This window comes from Pseudophryne corroboree, chromosome 2, assembly GCF_028390025.1.
Source record: "Pseudophryne corroboree isolate aPseCor3 chromosome 2, aPseCor3.hap2, whole genome shotgun sequence".
NCBI classification, from domain to species: domain Eukaryota; kingdom Metazoa; phylum Chordata; class Amphibia; order Anura; family Myobatrachidae; genus Pseudophryne; species Pseudophryne corroboree.
In genome coordinates, this window is record NC_086445.1 from 886,077,338 (window position 1) to 886,095,938 (window position 18,601).

The 18,601-nt window shown below is 46.4% G+C and overlaps 1 pseudogene; it reads left to right on the forward strand.

Moving 5' to 3' along the window:
- Nucleotides 1-418: 418 nt before the first annotated feature.
- LOC135022400 (myeloperoxidase-like) overlaps nt 419-18,601 on the forward strand; it is a 63,806-nt pseudogene continuing 45,623 nt past the window's right edge.

The window sequence follows — 18,601 nt, forward strand, 5'->3', positions numbered from 1 at the left end:
TTAATAGAATGATTCAACCAGTCACTAGCTACAGGAATAATTTCAGAGTGAATGTAGTCCCACTGCACAAAAGTAGAAGCAAGGAAGAGGCCAGCAACTACCAACCAGTGAGCCTTCCATCAGTAGTAGGGAAATTGATGGAAAATCTCTTAAAAGAAAGAGTTGTAGATTATTTCACAACAGCATGGAGTCACTGGGAGGAGATCATGTCAAACAAATCCTATTGACTTTTTTGACTGGGTGACTAAAGAAATAGATAAAGGTGGGGTTGTAGATATATTTTATCTAGACTTTAGTAAGGCTTCTGACGCTGTCCTAGATTGCAGACTGCTAAATAAACTCGAAAGCATGGAAATTGACAGTAAGATGGTTAAATGGATAAGATTTTGGTTACAGGATGGAAAACAGACAGTTGTAAATGGAGTACATTCACAGGAAGGAAATGTTACTAGTGGATCTGGACCAGTGCTTTCTGAATATCGTTATTGGTGACGTTGCAAATGGCATCAAAGGGAAAGTATGTCTTTTTGGAGATGACACAAAGGTATGCAGCATGTTAGACACACCACAAGGGGTAAAACAAATGATTGATGATCTAGGTAGACCGGAGGAAGGGTCAAGAGCATAGCAATTACAGTTTAATGACAAAAAATACTAAATCATGCAATTGGGTCTCAAAATCCATATGCTAAATATAGTATTAATCACACTATACTGGAAACTACTGAGTAGAAAAGGGTTCTAGGAGTCACTATTTCAGGTGACTGAAAGGCAGGTAAGCAATGTAACAAAGCAATAATGAAGGCTAATCAAATGCTTGGTTGCATAGGGAGAGGAATCGGCAACAGAAAGAGAAAGTAATATTGCCACTGTATAGGTCAGTGATGGCTAACCTTGACACTCCAGCTGTTGTTGAACTACATATCCCAGCATGCCCTGCTACAGTTTTGTTATTTGGCCATGCTAAAACTGATGCAGGGCATGCTGGGATGTGTAGTTCAACAACAGCTGGAGTGTCAAGGTTAGCCATCACTGGTATAGGTCATTGTTACGGGCTCATCTAGAATACTGCATTCAATTCTGGAGGCCATATCTTCAGAAGGATATTAATACATTAGAGACTATACAAAGAAGGGCAACTACAATGGTGCATGGCCTACACCACAAAACTTACCCGGAAAGATTAAAAAAACTTAATATGTATAGTTTGGAGCATTGAAGGGAAAGGGGGGACATTAGAGAAACTTTCTGTCATGGCTAAGGTTGTTTGTGAATCCAAATAGAGTGTAGTTCCCCAGCGCTCACTTTAAACAATAATTACCAAAGCATGTATATACAGGTTGAGTATCCCATATACAAGTATTCTGAAATACAGAATTTTTTGAGTGAGAGTGAGATAGTGAAACCTTTGTTTTCTGTGGCTCAATGTATACAAACTTTGTTTAATATATAAAAGAATTAAAAATATTGTATTAAATAACCTTCAGACTGTGTGTCTAAGGTGTATATGAAACATAAATAAATTGTGTGAATGTACACAAACTTTGTTTAATGCACAAAGTTATTAAAAAATATTGGCTAAAATGACCTTCAGGCTGTGTGTATTAGGTGTATATGAAACATAAATGCATTCTGTGCTTAGACATGGGTCCCATCGCCATGATATCTCATTATGGTGTGCAATTATTCCAAAATATGGAATAATCCGATATCCAAAATACCCCTGGTCCCAAGCAGTTTGGATAAGGGATACTCAGCCTGTATTAAAATAAAGAAATTTATTTTTTTACATAAATGAGATAACTATGCAGTGTATGAATTAAATGAATAACAAATGAATGAAAATAAAAATTATGTGTATTACTTGTTTGCCCTAATACCGGTATACCAATAAAAACATAAAAACATTCACTTGAATCTATACTTATAGGGGAAGTGAAATACCCTATCTCCCCACAGATGCTACTTGTATGACAATTAAGTATCAGCGCAGTCCTCTATCCAAATTTTGTTTGTGAATCCAGACTAGGTTGATCTGCTGGATTTTAGCTCAAGATATCAGGACGGAATTGAGCAGGCTTAATATAGGATCTACTTATTCATAGACATGGCAGTTTGGCTATTCAAGAACACCTTACTGGATGCTGTTTCAGGTGAGTCGAGTTGGAAATGTGGTACCAGCTATATGCGGAACTGGAACACTGGGGTATTGGCTTTCCAGTGTAGTAGAATAGCTGGGAAGTTCATAACACTGAGGGATCACTATCACTGGGATGAGATTAACAAAATAATCTGGAAATCCTGCAATGGATTTGCAGGAACAGCTTTTCAGGAATGCTGGGATAGGCTGTACCAGTGAATTGGGAAATGCTGCAGTGGGGTTGCAGGAGCTGCCCTTCAGAAATGCTGGGATAGGCTGTACCAGCAAATTGGTAAATGCTGCAATGGAGTTGCAGTAGCAGGCCTTTGGGGACAATGGGATATGCTGTCCAGCGAATTGGGAAATGCTGCAATAGGGTTGCAGAACCAGCACTTCAGGAACGCAGGGATTGGTTGTACCAGTGAATCTGGATATGCTGCAATAATAACCTGAGCAGCTATACAGGTTAGCTCAGGAAGCCAGGAAGTGCTAGAGATGGAAACTACAGTTGTCTAGAATCCAGCAGGAGAGTCAGGAGCTCACAGCAGGTTGATAGACAACAAAGCACTGGCGATTTGCCTGTGCTTGGAATCAGGATTTATACCCTTGGCTTGCTGCTGATTGGTGGTGATAATCACACAACTGTGAAATGGTGCCTGATTGGACTCTGTGTGATCAGCTGATCAGAACTGTCATGGCACCATCCATGACTGCTTTTGGAGGGAACTGCCAGTGGAGTTGGCAGTAGAGACCAACAATGGCTGTCAGGCCTGGGAGAGCTGGTAATGGAGACACAATACCGTGGCAGACAGTGTAGGACGTCAGATGTACCAGTGGATGATGGACAGTTCCTCAGAGTGTAGATAAGAGAGAGTGTGGCTGGGAGGTGCTAAATACATCCATTTTGTAACAGTATCCTCTACCCTTTAGGAGCGGCCTCTGGACACTTCTTTTTGAGGAAACTTAGAATGGCACATTTTAATGAGTAAAGGAACATGAACATACTCTGTGAAAACCCAAGACCATGAGGGTACACACCTTGGGACCAGAGGGTGTCAATGATTGGAACCAATTGAGAACCAGAGACTTGGGCATGGATACATAGAAGGAGTTTGGAATGCAGAGATATGAAGAAAGTTTAAGCTGAAAGGCAAAGGATTGATTACCTTCAGAATGGTGAATGGCCCGATGTACCAGCGTGCAAATTTCATAGAGGGTACTCTGAGGCGAAGATTCCATGTAGATAACCATACCTTATGACCAGCTTGAAGTTTAAGTACAGCTTTTCTTTTCTGGTCCACAAATAATTTATCGTGCTTTGAAGATCTCTTTAATGTGGAATGAACTTCCTTACAAATCATGATAAAATGCTGAAGAGCATCTTGAGAAGCAGGAACAGCCAGAGGGGGAATGGACTAGATTTCCTGAACTCTGGGATTTTGTCTGAAAACAGTGAATAATGGAGGTGAACCTGAAGAAGAATGGTAAGTATTGTTATGAAAGAATTCAGCCCAAGGAAGGAGTTTAACCCAATTTTCTTGAGAGGAACATACGGACAAATATTTCCAAATTCTGGTTGATCCGCTCAGTCTGTCCATTACATTGAGGATGTTAGGCCGTGGAAAATTTTAACTTCATTTGCAAAGATGAACAGAGGGATCTCCAAAATTTTTCCACAAATTGGACTTCTCGATCCGGGACTACATATGTGTCCACATTTACCTTTCTGAAAAAAGTTTCACAGCCTGACATTCATGGCACTAGATAATCTTTCCTGCCAAGACATATATGGCAGACCATGTGTAAAGCATCTGAAATATAGTGCAATACCACTTTTCAGACAGCAGGTGGCATTTTCAGAAACTGTGTACGCACAAAGGGGTAAATTTACTAAGGTGGGAGATTTTTAGAACTGGTGATGTTGCCCATGGCAACCAATCAGATTCTACAGATTCTACTTACCATTTATCTAGCTGCTTCTAGCAGATAATAGCTATAATCTGATTGGTTGCTATGGGCAACATCACTAGTTCTAAAAATCTCCCACCTTAGTAAATTTCCCCCAAAGTCTGAGAGGAAGATTCTGTCCAGTGATACTGCAGGCAGGCTTATAAAATGCTCTGCAGACTTTACCTACATATACTGTACAGTAAAAGGTCCTCCTGTAACTGCTATCACCATCTGATACTAGCGATTGTTGAAAACTGTTTTCAGTTTTTGAAATCTAATTGGAAAATAGTGAAGTGTCAGTCCATTTTTACTATGTAGGAATCAAAAGATAGTGGTTTTTCACCTACAGTTATTGTGGTATAGTGGTAAAGTCACTGCATATCATAGAAGCTGCCTGGGGTTCAAATCCAAGTATCTGTGTGTAATTTATTTTAATTCTAGAATAGATTTATAGAGTACAGTATATATTAATATCATCATTTTCTTTTAAACCATTTATTTCATTCACATATACCAATACTCAATCTGCACCCACTTTCATCTCCTTTTACAAGTTGACCCATTGCTTGACTCAACACATAGGGGTAACGAGGTATTCATTTGTAGAGACTTAACTCTTTCCACAGAGAGACAAGTAGATGTACAATGTCTAGGTAGACAGGAGATAGGTCGACACCATATGGTCATTATTACACTTTATATGTAACATGCCTTTTTGTTATATGTGTTGAGTCCGTACATGCTTTCTAGAACATCATGTTTTTTTAAAGAAACATGAGACCCAGGGCCAGACCAATCAATAGGCTGATCAGGCTGCAGCCTGGAGGGTTGGGTCCTGGGGGGGGGGGGCGCAGCACCGACACAATAGACGCTTAGGCTCTACCTACTATGGGAAGCCACAGCGGTGGGAGGGGGTGGGTCTCTGAAGATTCCATGTGGAATGGAAGATGGCCCTTCAAAAATGGCAGCTGCCTTCTAGAAGACAGATGCCAGAGGTATTCGTAGTTTACCCAGCTTTGCACACTACAAGATGACACGCACAATTTCAAAGAGTGTAAGCCAAATCATTGCTAATATGAAGAAGGAGAATAAGAAAATAAGTGAGATAAAACAGTGGCTGCAGTACAGTGGTATTGAGGTCAGTTTACCCACGGTTCGTTATCATGCCTTTGAGAGGACTTTACTTAGAATCAACACACCTACCAAATGCACATGGTACATATAGGTGGTCATTCCGAGTTGATCGCTCATTATTATTTTTTCGCATCGGAGCGATTAGTCGCTAATGCACATGCGCAATCTCCGCAGTGCGACTGCGCCAAGTAAATTTGCTATGAAGTTAGGTATTTTACTCACGGCATTACAAGGTTTTTTCTTCGTTCTGGTGATCGTAATGTGATTGACAGGAAGTGGGTGTTTCTGGGCGGAAACGGGCCGTTTTATGGGTGTGTGCGAAAAAACGCTGCCGTTTCTGGGAAAAACGCGGGAGTGTCTGAAGAAACGGGGGAGTGTCTGGGCGAACGCTGGGAGTGTTTGTGACATCAAACCAGAAACGAAACTGACTGAACTGATCGCAGTTGCCGAGTAAGTCTGGAGCTACTCAGAAACTGCTAAGAAGTATCTATTCACAATTCTGCTAATCTTTCGTTCGCAATTCTTCTATGCTAAGATTCACTCCCAGTAGGTGGCGGCTTAGCGTGTGCAAAGCTGCTAAAAGCAGCTTGCGAGCGAACAACTCGGAATGACCACCATAGTCATTTTCAATATCTGTTGTTTCACTTTTTACTTTAGAGTTTCAAAATATTTAATATTATGAAGCCAGGAAATCACATTCTAGTTAAATGACTGTGCACTATTTAGACATACAGTAAAATTAGTGCTTCAAAATATGGTACCAAACAGTATTTCATACACTGGTGCTCAATATACAGTATACGCAGTGCCAGATTAAGGTCCACATGGGCCTGGAGCTGACATTTATGAAGGGCCTATTGTGTGCCCCGGAAGGAGGTGTGACCAGCGCTGCGGTGGTGTAACTAGTGATGTGATATGTGTGGTATGTCTGTGGTCTAAATAGAGGGTGTGGCCTGTGCCATAAGTGTGGCTAATTCCATGGAGGTCATAGCTAGTGCCTTCCTTCAGCCACTTAATAGTTAACTATAACAAGAAAAAATGTGTGACCACCATGTAATACACAGCATTAGTTCCTTCCCTCACACTCCAGCCCCTCCTCTCCTCCATCACTCTGCTCCATCCCTCACACTCCAGCCCCTCCTCTCCTCCATCCCTCACACTCCAGCCCCTCCTCTCCTCCATCACTCTGCTCCTTCCCTCACACTCCAGCCCCTCCTCTCCTCCATCACTCTGCTCCATCCCTCACACTACGGCCCCTCCTCTCCTCTATCACTCTGCTCCATACCTCACACTACGGCACCTCTTCTCCTCCATCACTCTGCTCCATCCCTCACACTCCAGCCTCTCCTTTCCTCCATCACTCTGCTGCATCCCTCACACTCCAGCCCCTCCTCTCCTCCATCCCTCACACTCCAGCCCCTCCTCTCCCCCATCACTCTGCTCCATCCCTCACACTCCATCCCCTCCTCTCCTCCATCACTCTGCTCCATCCCTCACACTCCATCCCCTCCTCTCCTCCATCACTCTGCTCCATCCCTCACACTCCATCCACTCCTCTCCTCCATCACTCTGCTCCATCTCTCACACTACGGCCCGTCCTCTCCTCCATCACTCTGCTCCATCCCTCACACTCCGGCACCTCCTCTCCTCCATCACTCTGCTGCATCCCTCACACTCCAGCCCCTCCTCTCCTCCATCCCTCACACTCCAGCCCCTCCTCTCCCCCATCACTCTGCTCCATCCCTCACACTCCATCCCCTCCTCTCCTCCATCACTCTGCTCCATCCCTCACACTCCATCCCCTCCTCTCCTCCATCACTCTGCTCCATCCCTCACACTCCATCCACTCCTCTCCTCCATCACTCTGCTCCATCTCTCACACTACGGCCCGTCCTCTCCTCCATCACTCTGCTCCATCACTAACACTCCGGCACCTCCTCTCCTCCATCACTAACACTCCGGCCCTGTCCTCTCTTCCATCACTCTGCTCCATCCATCACACACCGTCACCTCCTCTCCTCCATCACTCTGCTCCATCCCTCACACTCCATCCCCTCCTCTCCTCCATCACTCTGCTCCATCCCTCACACTCCATCCACTCCTCTCCTCCATCACTCTGCTCCATCCCTCACACTACGGCCCCTCCTCTCCTCCATCACTCTGCTCCATCCCTCACACTCCGGCACCTCCTCTCCTCCATCACTCTGCTCCTTCCCTCACACTCCAGCCCTTCCTCTCTTCCATCACCCTGCTCCATTCCTCACACTCCGCCACCTCCATTCCTCACACTACGGCACATCCTCTCCTCCATCACTCTGCTCCTTCCCTCACACTCTGGCCCTTCCTCTCCTCCATCACTCTGCTCCATCACTAACACTCCGGCACCTCCTCTCCTCCATCACTAACACTCCGGCCCTGTCCTCTCTTCCATCACTCTGCTCCATCCATCACACACCGTCACCTCCTCTCCTCCATCACTCTGCTCCATCCCTCACACTCCATCCCCTCCTCTCCTCCATCACTCTGCTCCATCCCTCACACTCCATCCACTCCTCTCCTCCATCACTCTGCTCCATCCCTCACACTACGGCCCCTCCTCTCCTCCATCACTCTGCTCCATCCCTCACACTCCGGCACCTCCTCTCCTCCATCACTCTGCTCCTTCCCTCACACTCCAGCCCTTCCTCTCTTCCATCACTCTGCTCCATTCCTCACACTCCGCCACCTCCATTCCTCACACTACGGCACATCCTCTCCTCCATCACTCTGCTCCTTCCCTCACACTCTGGCCCTTCCTCTCCTCCATCACTCTGCTCCATCACTAACACTCCGGCACCTCCTCTCCTCTATCACTAACACTCCGGCCCTGTCCTCTCTTCCATCACTCTGCTCCATCCATCACACACCGTCACCTCCTCTCCTCCATCACTCTGCTCCATCCATCACACACCGTCACCTCCTCTCCTCCATTACTCTGCTCCATCCCTCACACTCCAGCCCCTCCTCTCCTCCATCACTCTGCTCCATCCCTCACACTCCATCCCCTCCTCTCCTCCATCACTCTGCTCCATCCCTCACACTCCATCCCCTCCTCTCCTCCATCACTCTGCTCCATCCCTCACACTCCATCCCCTGCTCTCCTCCATCACTCTGCTCCATCCCTCACACTCCAGCCCCTCTTCTCCTCTATCACTAACACTCCGGCCCTGTCCTCTCTTCCATCACTCTGCTCCATCCATCACACACCGTCACCTCCTCTCCTCCATCACTCTGCTCCATCCATCACACACCGTCACCTCCTCTCCTCCATTACTCTGCTCCATCCCTCACACTCCAGCCCCTCCTCTCCTCCATCCCTCACACTCCAGCCCCTCCTCTCCTCCATCACTCTGCTCCATCCCTCACACTCCAGCCCCTCCTCTCCTCTATCACTAACACTCCGGCCCTGTCCTCTCTTCCATCACTCTGCTCCATCCCTCACACTCCAGCCCCTCCTCTCCTCCATCACTCTGCTCCATCCCTCACACTCCATCCCCTCCTCTCCTCCATCACTCTGCTCCATCCCTCACACTCCATCCCCTCCTCTCTTCCATCACTCTGCTCCATCCCTCACACTCCATCCCCTCCTCTCCTCCATCACTCTGCTCCATCCCTCACACTCCAGCCCCTCTTCTCCTCTATCACTAACACTCCGGCCCTGTCCTCTCTTCCATCACTCTGCTCCATCCATCACACACCGTCACCTCCTCTCCTCCATCACTCTGCTCCATCCATCACACACCGTCACCTCCTCTCCTCCATTACTCTGCTCCATCCCTCACACTCCAGCCCCTCCTCTCCTCCATCCCTCACACTCCAGCCCCTCCTCTCCTCCATCACTCTGCTCCATCCCTCACACTCCAGCCCCTCCGCTCCTCTATCACTTACACTCCGGCCCTGTCCTCTCTTCCATCACTCTGCTCCATCCCTCACACTCCAGCCCCTCCTCTCCTCCATCACTCTGCTCCATCCCTCACACTCCATCCCCTCCTCTCCTCCATCACTCTGCTCCATCCCTCACACTCCATCCCCTCCTCTCTTCCATCACTCTGCTCCATCCCTCACACTCCATCCCCTCCTCTCCTCCATCACTCTGCTCCATCCCTCACACTCCAGCCCCTCTTCTCCTCTATCACTAACACTCTGGCCCTGTCCTCTCTTCCATCACTCTGCTCCATCCATCACACACCGTCACCTCCTCTCCTCCATCACTCTGCTCCATCCATCACACACCGTCACCTCCTCTCCTCCATTACTCTGCTCCATCTCTCACACTCCAGCCCCTCCTCTCCTCCATCACTCTGCTCCATCCCTCACACTCCATCCCCTCCTCTCCTCCATCACTCTGCTCCATCCCTCACACTCCATCCCCTCCTCTCCTCCATCACTCTGCTCCATCCCTCACACTCCATCCCCTCCTCTCCTCCATCACTCTGCTCCATCCCTCACACTCCAGCCCCTCCTCTCCTCCATCACTCTGCTCCATCCCTCACACTCCATCCACTCCTCTCCTTCATCACTCTGCTCCATTCCTCACACTACTGGCCCCTCCTCTCCTCCATCACTCTGCTCCATCCCTCACACTCTGGCACCTCCTCTCCTCCATCACTCTGCTCCTTCCCTCACACTCCAGCCCTTCCTCTCTTCCATCACTCTGCTCCATTCCTCACACTCCGCCACCTCCATTCCTCACACTACGGTACATCCTCTCCTCCATCACTCTGCTCCTTCCCTCACACTCTGGCCCTTCCTCTTCTCCATCATGTTGCTCCATCCCTCACACTCTGGCCCTTCCTCTCCTCCATCACTCTGCTCCATCACTAACACTCCGGCACCTCCTCTCCTCCATCACTAACACTCCAGCCCTGTCCTCTCTTCCATCACTCTGCTCCATCCATCACACACCGTCACCTCCTCTCCTCCATTACTCTGCTCCATCCCTCACATTCTGGACCGACCTTTCCTTCATCACCCCCCTTACTTTACAGCCGTGATGCTCAGTAAATGTCAGAGAGAACAGGGCTACAGTATTGAAGCCGCTCCTTCTCACGTTTCCATGCGTGCCCTCTCTACCCCTGCAGGCAGTGCTGCCAGTGTGAAAAATAAGAGAAATAAGAAAATGGTGCTCCTTGAAAACAATTTTTTCAAAGTCTGCCGGAATGCTAATACTGGTTATTAAATAAGCTCGCTCTGGAAACACAAATTAGGTTAATAAAGTAACATTGGACTCTCTCTGGTAATTCACTTTTTCTACGCCTAGGCATCTACAGGTGAGCAGTTTATGACTCTTTGAGCAATAAGTGTGGGGGTGGGGGAGTAGCTATCAAGCCATAGCCAGTGCTCCCCGTCGTCATACACAACACACACTCCTTGCACTTTGGTGTTTTTTCCTGCTCAATGCAGGCCATGAAAAATTATTATTAACATTATTACCAGTTATTTATATAGCTCACACATATTCCACAGTGCTTTGCAGAAAGTGTTTGCCCATTCACATCAGTCCCTGCCCCAGTGAAGCTTATAATCTACAGTATGTGCCCTACCACCAGGGATGTGCGGTGAGAAAAATGGCTGAGGAGGCACTGGCTAGTACCAGAGCAGATTTACACACAATAAATGAGCCCAAGGGTTCATGTGGGCACAGATGCAGCAGTATATACATGTGGGCATTATACACAGAAGCAGCAGTATATACATGTGGCATTATACACAGGTGCAGCAGTATATATACATGTGGGCATTATACACAGAAACAGTAGTGTATATACATGTGGGCATAGGTGGTCATTCAGAGTTGATCGCAGCCAGCAACTTTTTGCTGCTGCTGCGATCAACTAGTACACGCCTATGGGGGAATGTATTTTAGCTTAGCAGGGCTGCGATCGCTTGTGTAGCCCTGCTAAGCTAAAAAAATTTCAAGTAAAACTAGACTAGCCCTGGACATACTTACCCGGTGCGACGATCCCTGCGATCCGCCCTCCGTTCTTCTGGACACGCCTGCGTTTTCCTTACCACTCCCCGAAAACGGCAGCCAACAGTCCGGATCCGCCTTGGAACGCCTTCTTCCTGTCAATCTTCTTTGCGGTCGGCTCTGCGACAGCTTCCTTCAGTAGACGCGACGTAACCCGCAACGTCGCACACGCGCACTGCGGCCGCCGCGCATGCGCATTTCCTTACCCGTTCACACCGCAGCGAGAAACCGCTGCGTGCGAACGGGTCGGAATGACCCCCATTATACACAGGCACAGCAGTATATACATGTGGGCATTATACACAGGTGCAGCAGTATATACATGTGGGCATTATACACAGGTGCAGCAGTATATACAGTGGGCGTTATACATAGGCGCAGCAATATATACATGTGAGCATCATACACAGGTGCTGCAGTCTATACACGTGGGCATTATACACAGGTGAGCAGTATATACATGTGTGCATTATACACAGGCGCAGCGGTATATACATGTCGGCATTATACACAGGCGCAGCAGTATATATAAGTGGCATTATACACAGGTGCAGCAGTACATATACGTGGGCATTATACACAGGTGCAGCAGTATATACATTTGGGCATTATACACAGGTGCAGCAGTATATAGATGTGGGCGTTATACACAGCCACAGCAGTATATACATGTGTGCATTATACACAGGTGCAGCGGTATATACATGTGAGCATTATACACAGGTGCAGCGGTTTATACTGATGGTAATATGTTCTTTTATTCATTTATGCAACATGCCCCCTTACATATTTAGTTATGATGTCACCTACCCCCATTATATATATATATATATATATATATATAATTTACATTGTACCTATATCCTCCCTTTTATATTTAAGTTGTGCCTTCTGACCCCCTTTATATCTTTATATTGAACTTTTAGCCCTGTTCCTCCTTATATGTGTATGTAACGTATGCCCACTAACCACCCCCCTTATATATTTCTATGACATGAGCTGCCTGTTTCTCCCCCCCCCCCCTCCTTTTATAATATAATAAAGCTATGCTCCCATTCCTCTTACTTAATATATGTATGTATTGACATTGTGACCACTGCAGCACCTACCTTGCTCTTCTACTGTACTGTTGTACAGTTTGTGCTGCTCCACACAAGACTGTGTAACATCGGATGCGGGGGCAGAGCTTCGGGCCGGGATGAGGGCGGGGCCTCGGACGGACCCGGGGGCGGAGCCTCGGGCACATTCAGACTGTGGCAGCTAGTTTTGGATATGTAAGCCCATGGGTGGTTGGGACTTCAGTCGGCCGGTTGTGGGTGGATGTGTGACTGGGCGGAAAGGAGGTGAGTCTGTTGCTGCTACTGCTGCTGATGACAGGATTTTTTTTCCTGTCATCACTGGCTGCACTGAAGGGAACTCTGTGGGCCTATTTTCAATGGGGGGCCTGGAGCTGCAGCTCCATCCGCCCCATTGTTAATCCGGCCCTGAGTATACGTAATAAAATTACTGACAGTGATTTTGTGACTTTCATCCACTGTTTGCCTCAACACACAGGAAGGAGCAATTAATTTGGAGACAGTGCACTTTCCCCAGACAAGCAACTAATTAGGGGGCAGATTTATTAAGCTCGGTGAAGTGATAAATTGGAAGGTGATAAAGGACCAGCCAGTCAGCTCCTGTTTTTTTTTCAAACCCAGCCTGTGATATAGTAGATAGGATCTGATTGGCTGGTCCTTTATCACCCTCCACTTTATCACTTCACCGAGCTTAACTGTTCACCCCCGCTGACATCGCTGGGCAGTGGGAAAATTGTGCGATTTTCAGCCCAGTGATGTCAGCGATCATCGCTCTGCATACACGCTGGGCAAAACGCCCAGTGTGTATGCACCTTTACAGTACTTTGGGAGTAATGGAATTTATTATCCAAAATGCCTGCTCCAATCCTGTATTATGCTTTCTGTGTGCTCAAGGTTTTCTTTTATGTCTGTGACTGTCTATTACTGTACTACCTGCATCCTCTGTATTATGTGCATTGTTTTGGATGTCTGTAAAGCGCCTTGAGTACTGTTGGAGAAAGTACGCTACAATATATTAATAAAATGTACTTAATAAAAGACTGTACAAAAGTGTCTCAAAATACAAAGGCAATATCAATGAGTATTAACAACAGGCAGAGGGAGGGCAAATAGAAACCTAGGGGCAGATTTCTTAATATCTGGCACTGGGGGCATATGTGGCACTGGGGGGGAATAGCTGGCACTGGGGGGAATATCAGGCACTGGGGGCATATGTGGCACTGTGGGGGAGCATTTGTTAAAGCCCATACACACTGGGCAATTTTGAGCTGAAAGCAGCTCACTTTTGGTGTTTTAAGCTGCTTTTAGAGCAAAACCACCCAGTGTGTATGCCCCGGCGATGAGCGGTGAGTGCTGATGCGCACCGCGCTTCATTGCCAGCGGCCGCCGTTTATCTGCTGGTATTACCAGCAGATGAATGGTGGGGTGAATGGCTTTGCATAGCATCCTGCTACGGAAAGCCCCCTTACACATATGTTGCACATTATTAATGCATTTTTACATGACACACATAATGCTCCTTACTCATATTCCGAACACTACTGCACAATTAACCGACTCACATGCACACAGCACTCACACTGCCACTAACACTGTGACCTCTGCCTCTGCTTGGATACAGATGTGTCCTCATAAATCTTGCCTCAATGCTAACGTTGGGGCACCTTTTTTTTATTAAAATGCATCTTATTTGCATTGCTATGTTGTTAGGATGCACACGCAGCTTCTGCTGATTAAAATGATATGCAGCACGCCTATATACTGTGTGAGACTGTGGCTGTATCTGCATATGAAATGCTACACACAGAATATAGGCATGCCGCATATCATTTTAATCAGCAGAAGTTGCTGATGCCCCTAGGCATATCAAATGCCCTAGGCAATTGCCTAGTTTGCCTATGCCTATGACCGGCTCTGAGTATGTGGCATAATATATACTGGGCATTACTATAAGGAGGAAAAATGACAAATAATGTAATGGCATGAATCAGGATTATTTTTCTTTCCTGTGGTGGCCAACGTCTGGGCGTGCAGGTTGCAAAACTGGGGTATAAGGTAGTCTTTTCCTGCAATGCCACGCCCCTTTATGTGAAGCCACGCCCATTCCAACGAAGGCACGCCCATTTTTGCTCCCAATTACTCCCAATTATGGGGCATGGGGGGGCGCCGAAGAATTTTTTGGCATGGGGGAGAAAAATTTCTAGTTACGCCACTGATGTATTATATATCACAGAGAAGATAAAATTCTCTCAGCAACCATCATAAATAAAGCTGAGGTTTTGTATTCCATGTGCATAAATGAGTGATTCATCATATTTGTAACCTTTTGCACAATTGAACGATGATTCTAGTGCAACATGCCAGAGGCGGAACTACCGCCAGTGCAACCAGTGCGTTGCACTGGTGCCCGCCTCTGTCCAGGGGCCCAAGCATGTAATGAGTCAGCCGCCCACAGAGGAGAGGAGCAGCGGCACGGACGGGGGAAGGAGGAGGAGGGAGGTGAAGGAGGGAGCCGCAGCAGCGCTTTGTTACTGGTGGAGGCGCTGCTGCTGCTGCCCCTCTGCTTCACTATAGGCTGTCTTCCGAGAACAGCCTATAGTGAAGCAGAGGGGCAGCAGCAGCAGCGCCTCCACCAATAACACAGCGCTGCTGCGGCTCCCTCCTCCACCTCCCTCCTCCTCCTTCTCTCCTGCCCGGGAATTGTCAAGCTGCACGAGGAGCCTGAGCCAGCGGAGAGGGTAAGTATAATTCTGTTTGTCTGTCTGTTCTTTATTTCTTTCTTTCTTTCTGTCTCTTTCTTTCTTTATTTGTTGGGACTGCCTGCCGCTATGTGTAAAAATGGGGGACTGCCTGCCGCTATGTGTAAAAATGGGGGACTGCCTGCCGCAATGTGTAAAAAGGGGGGACTGCCTGCCGCTATGTATAAAAATGGGGGACTGCCTGCCGCAATGTGTAAAAAGGGGGAATCTACCTGCTGCTATGTGTAAAAAGGGAGAATCTGCCTGCCGTAATGTGTAACAAGGGCACGCTGTCTGCCGTAATGTGTAACAAGGGGACGCTGTCTGCCATTATGTGTAAAAAGTGTACGCTGTCTGCCGTAATGTGTAAAAAGGGGACGCTGTCTGCCGTAATGTGTAAAAAGGGGGACGCTGTCTACCGTTATGTGTAAAAAGTGTACGCTGTCTGCCGCTATGTTTAACAAGGGCACGCTGTCTGCTGTAATGTGTAAAAAGTGCACTTTGTCTGCTGCTATGTGTAACAAGGGCACGCTGTCTGCCGTTATGTGTAAAAAGGGGACGCTGTCTGCCGTTATGTGTAAAAAGTGCAGCTGTCTGCCGTAATGTGTAAAAAGGGGGATGCTGTCTGTCGTAATGTGTAAAAAGGGGGACGCTGTCTGCCGTAATGTGTAAAAAGGGGACGCTGTCTGCCGTAATGTGTAAAAAGAGGAATCTGTTCGCTGTAAGGTGTAAAAGGGTCTCTACCTGGTGTAGTGGTGCTACTGTGCGGCGTAATTTGAAGAATGGAGACTACTGTGCACTGTTTTAGGAATTGGTATTATTTTGTGGCCACACCCCTTCCCCGCGAAGCCACGCCACTATGTATTTTTGCGCACGCCTACGGAGCGCACTGCCCCTGTTTTGCATGCAAGGGTGGGGCTCCGATGCCATTTCTTGCACACAGTGCTAAAATGTCTAGTTACGGCACTGTTGCTAGGTATCCATTTCTCTGGCCCTGAGCAGGTCCCCCTCACCAGATCCTCTCAAGGGGTGAGGGGGTGGACTTGGATGGGATGGGGGGGCCCCAAAGCATTTTGTCGCATCTGGGCCCACCGCTTGCTAGTTCCGCCACTGCAACATGCTGACAGTATTATTCCATTGACCTCCTATCTTATACTTCTAAATTCTTATTGCTATATGAACAAACATGGTCATTCATCCAAGAAACAACAATGAGTTTTTTGTATATCCTGACTGTATATCCAGATTCTCACTGCTGTATTTAACAGATAGCAGAGCTGTTCCCCCCTTTGTGAACAAGCCACCAGGTGAAACGTACGTTAAAGAAAGGAGAATTGCGGGCGCCCCGCTGAGTGTGCACGGCGGGCTGCCCCCCCGGTACAGGTTGTATGACATAGAACACTCTTTTAACTGTGGAGCCTCTAGCTAAAGGCATCTGATGGCCCGGCGCTATATCTGACTATATGCTTTACCCTGCATGGCCTGTGTGTATCCAGGTTCATGATACAACAATACTGGTTACTATGATAACGGTCGCCAGTGGCGATAGGCCTTATGAGGTTGCATGTGTGCCTAAAAATGTTTCACAGTTAGGATGTGTATAATTTTACTATGTCCTTTTTTAGTGAATGACTCTATCTGTTAAAAACAGCAGTGAGAATCTGGAAATATTAAGACAGGAGACACGTTGGATGTAATTGCCAGTACCCTCTTTGATAAGATCATCATTCAACCATGTAAAAGGTTTTAATTATGCACAAAAAGTAAATAACCTTTGTCTTTTCAACAATGATATGTCTAGAGGGATCAATTCTGCATATTTCCTGTGTTTAGGGATATGATATAAAACAAAAGTTAATGTGAGCACTGTTGCCAGGGGCAACAGATCGTCTGACACTGCATGTGTATCTACCGTGCCTCACAGTCAGGATATACAAAAAACTCATTGTTGTTTCTTGGATGAATGACCATGTTTGTTCATATAGCAATAAGAATTTAGAAGTATAAGATAGGAGGTCAATGGAATAATACTGTCAGCATGTTGCACTAGAATCATCGTTCAATTGTGCAAAAGGTTACAAATATGATGAATCACTCATTTATGCACATGGAATACAAAACCTCAGCTTTATTTATTTATTATTTAGAATTTTTTCTTCTCTGTGATATATAATACATGCTGATTTCTATTGTGGAATGTGTGCTTTAGATGGCAACATATGTTGCAAATAAGTGAAATAAAGTAATAAAGTACACCTTTTTTAGAGACTAGCTACTATGTGGCACTAGAGGGCACAAGTTAAAGGGATAAACTCTCCTCAGATTGTATATTAAGATGAGGTTGGGGCGCTGTGAATGACACAGCATGGGTATGAAAAGTGAGCCCATGTGATATCCCCCTCTCTTGTACTTAATTTAACAGTGCCTTCTGTCTCTTTCAACACCAGAACAGCAAAGTGTCAGTAATCCCCAAACTGGCTGCACTGATCGTAGTACCATCAGCCAGTGTTGGAGGCGAATGAGACACATTGCATATTGTCCTGGCACAGTCTGTATTTCCATAGACTAGGATTAGTAATGGTCTCTCAACACGCAAATAATGCATTAGCACATGCGTGGCAGCAGAACCACAAAATTTGCTGCATAGTCTTGCCTTCTATACTTTCTATATTTCTCTAAATTTAAGAGCGGATTGCTATTCTTTATCAGTTCATCCTAGTTTTTCAACACCAGAGCAGGTAGAGTGTCAGTAACTCTCTCATTGGCTGCGCTGACCGTAGTGTCATCAACCAAAAGCAGAAGTGAATGAGACACTCTCCGTGGATGCTCCGGCACTGTCTGTGACTCTAGAGACTGGCACAAGTAAGGGTCTCTCACCACGTATATAATGCTATAGCACATACGAGGCAGCAGAACCACTGAACATGCCCTAAGGTCTTGACTTACTGTTATTTGAGTTTCATTCATATATTGATTCTCCTTTATAGAAAGCGCTAAGGCCCGCTGGAGTTTGTAAATCACCTGTACCTTTTAATTTGTTACATGTTGTATTGTATGTATTGTGTCTATATTTTGCCTTTTTAGATTAAGAGAGAATTATCTCCAAGTAATTTTAATCTTTGATCTTTAATAAAAGTTAAGTCTTATCATATTTTTCTTTTTTGATCCTATACTGTTGCACACGTATTATTACACTTTTGAGTGCCCCATTCTAGGAGAGTTCTTGTCTACCTTTCTCTGGTATATTTTTGTGACATATTAACACAGACAGATCCTGGCACATAGAAAGATGCTGACACACTGACATTGACACACAAGCAGATGCTGACACAGATGCTGACACACAGACAGATGCTGACACACAGACACTGACAAATGTTGAAACACTGACGCTGACAGACACTGACACACAGAAAGATGCTGACACACTGATACAGACAGATGCTGACACACAGAAAGATGCTGACACAGATGATGACACACAGACACTGATGCTGACAGATGTTGACATGCAGACAGATGCTGACACTGACGCTGACTCAAACAAACACTG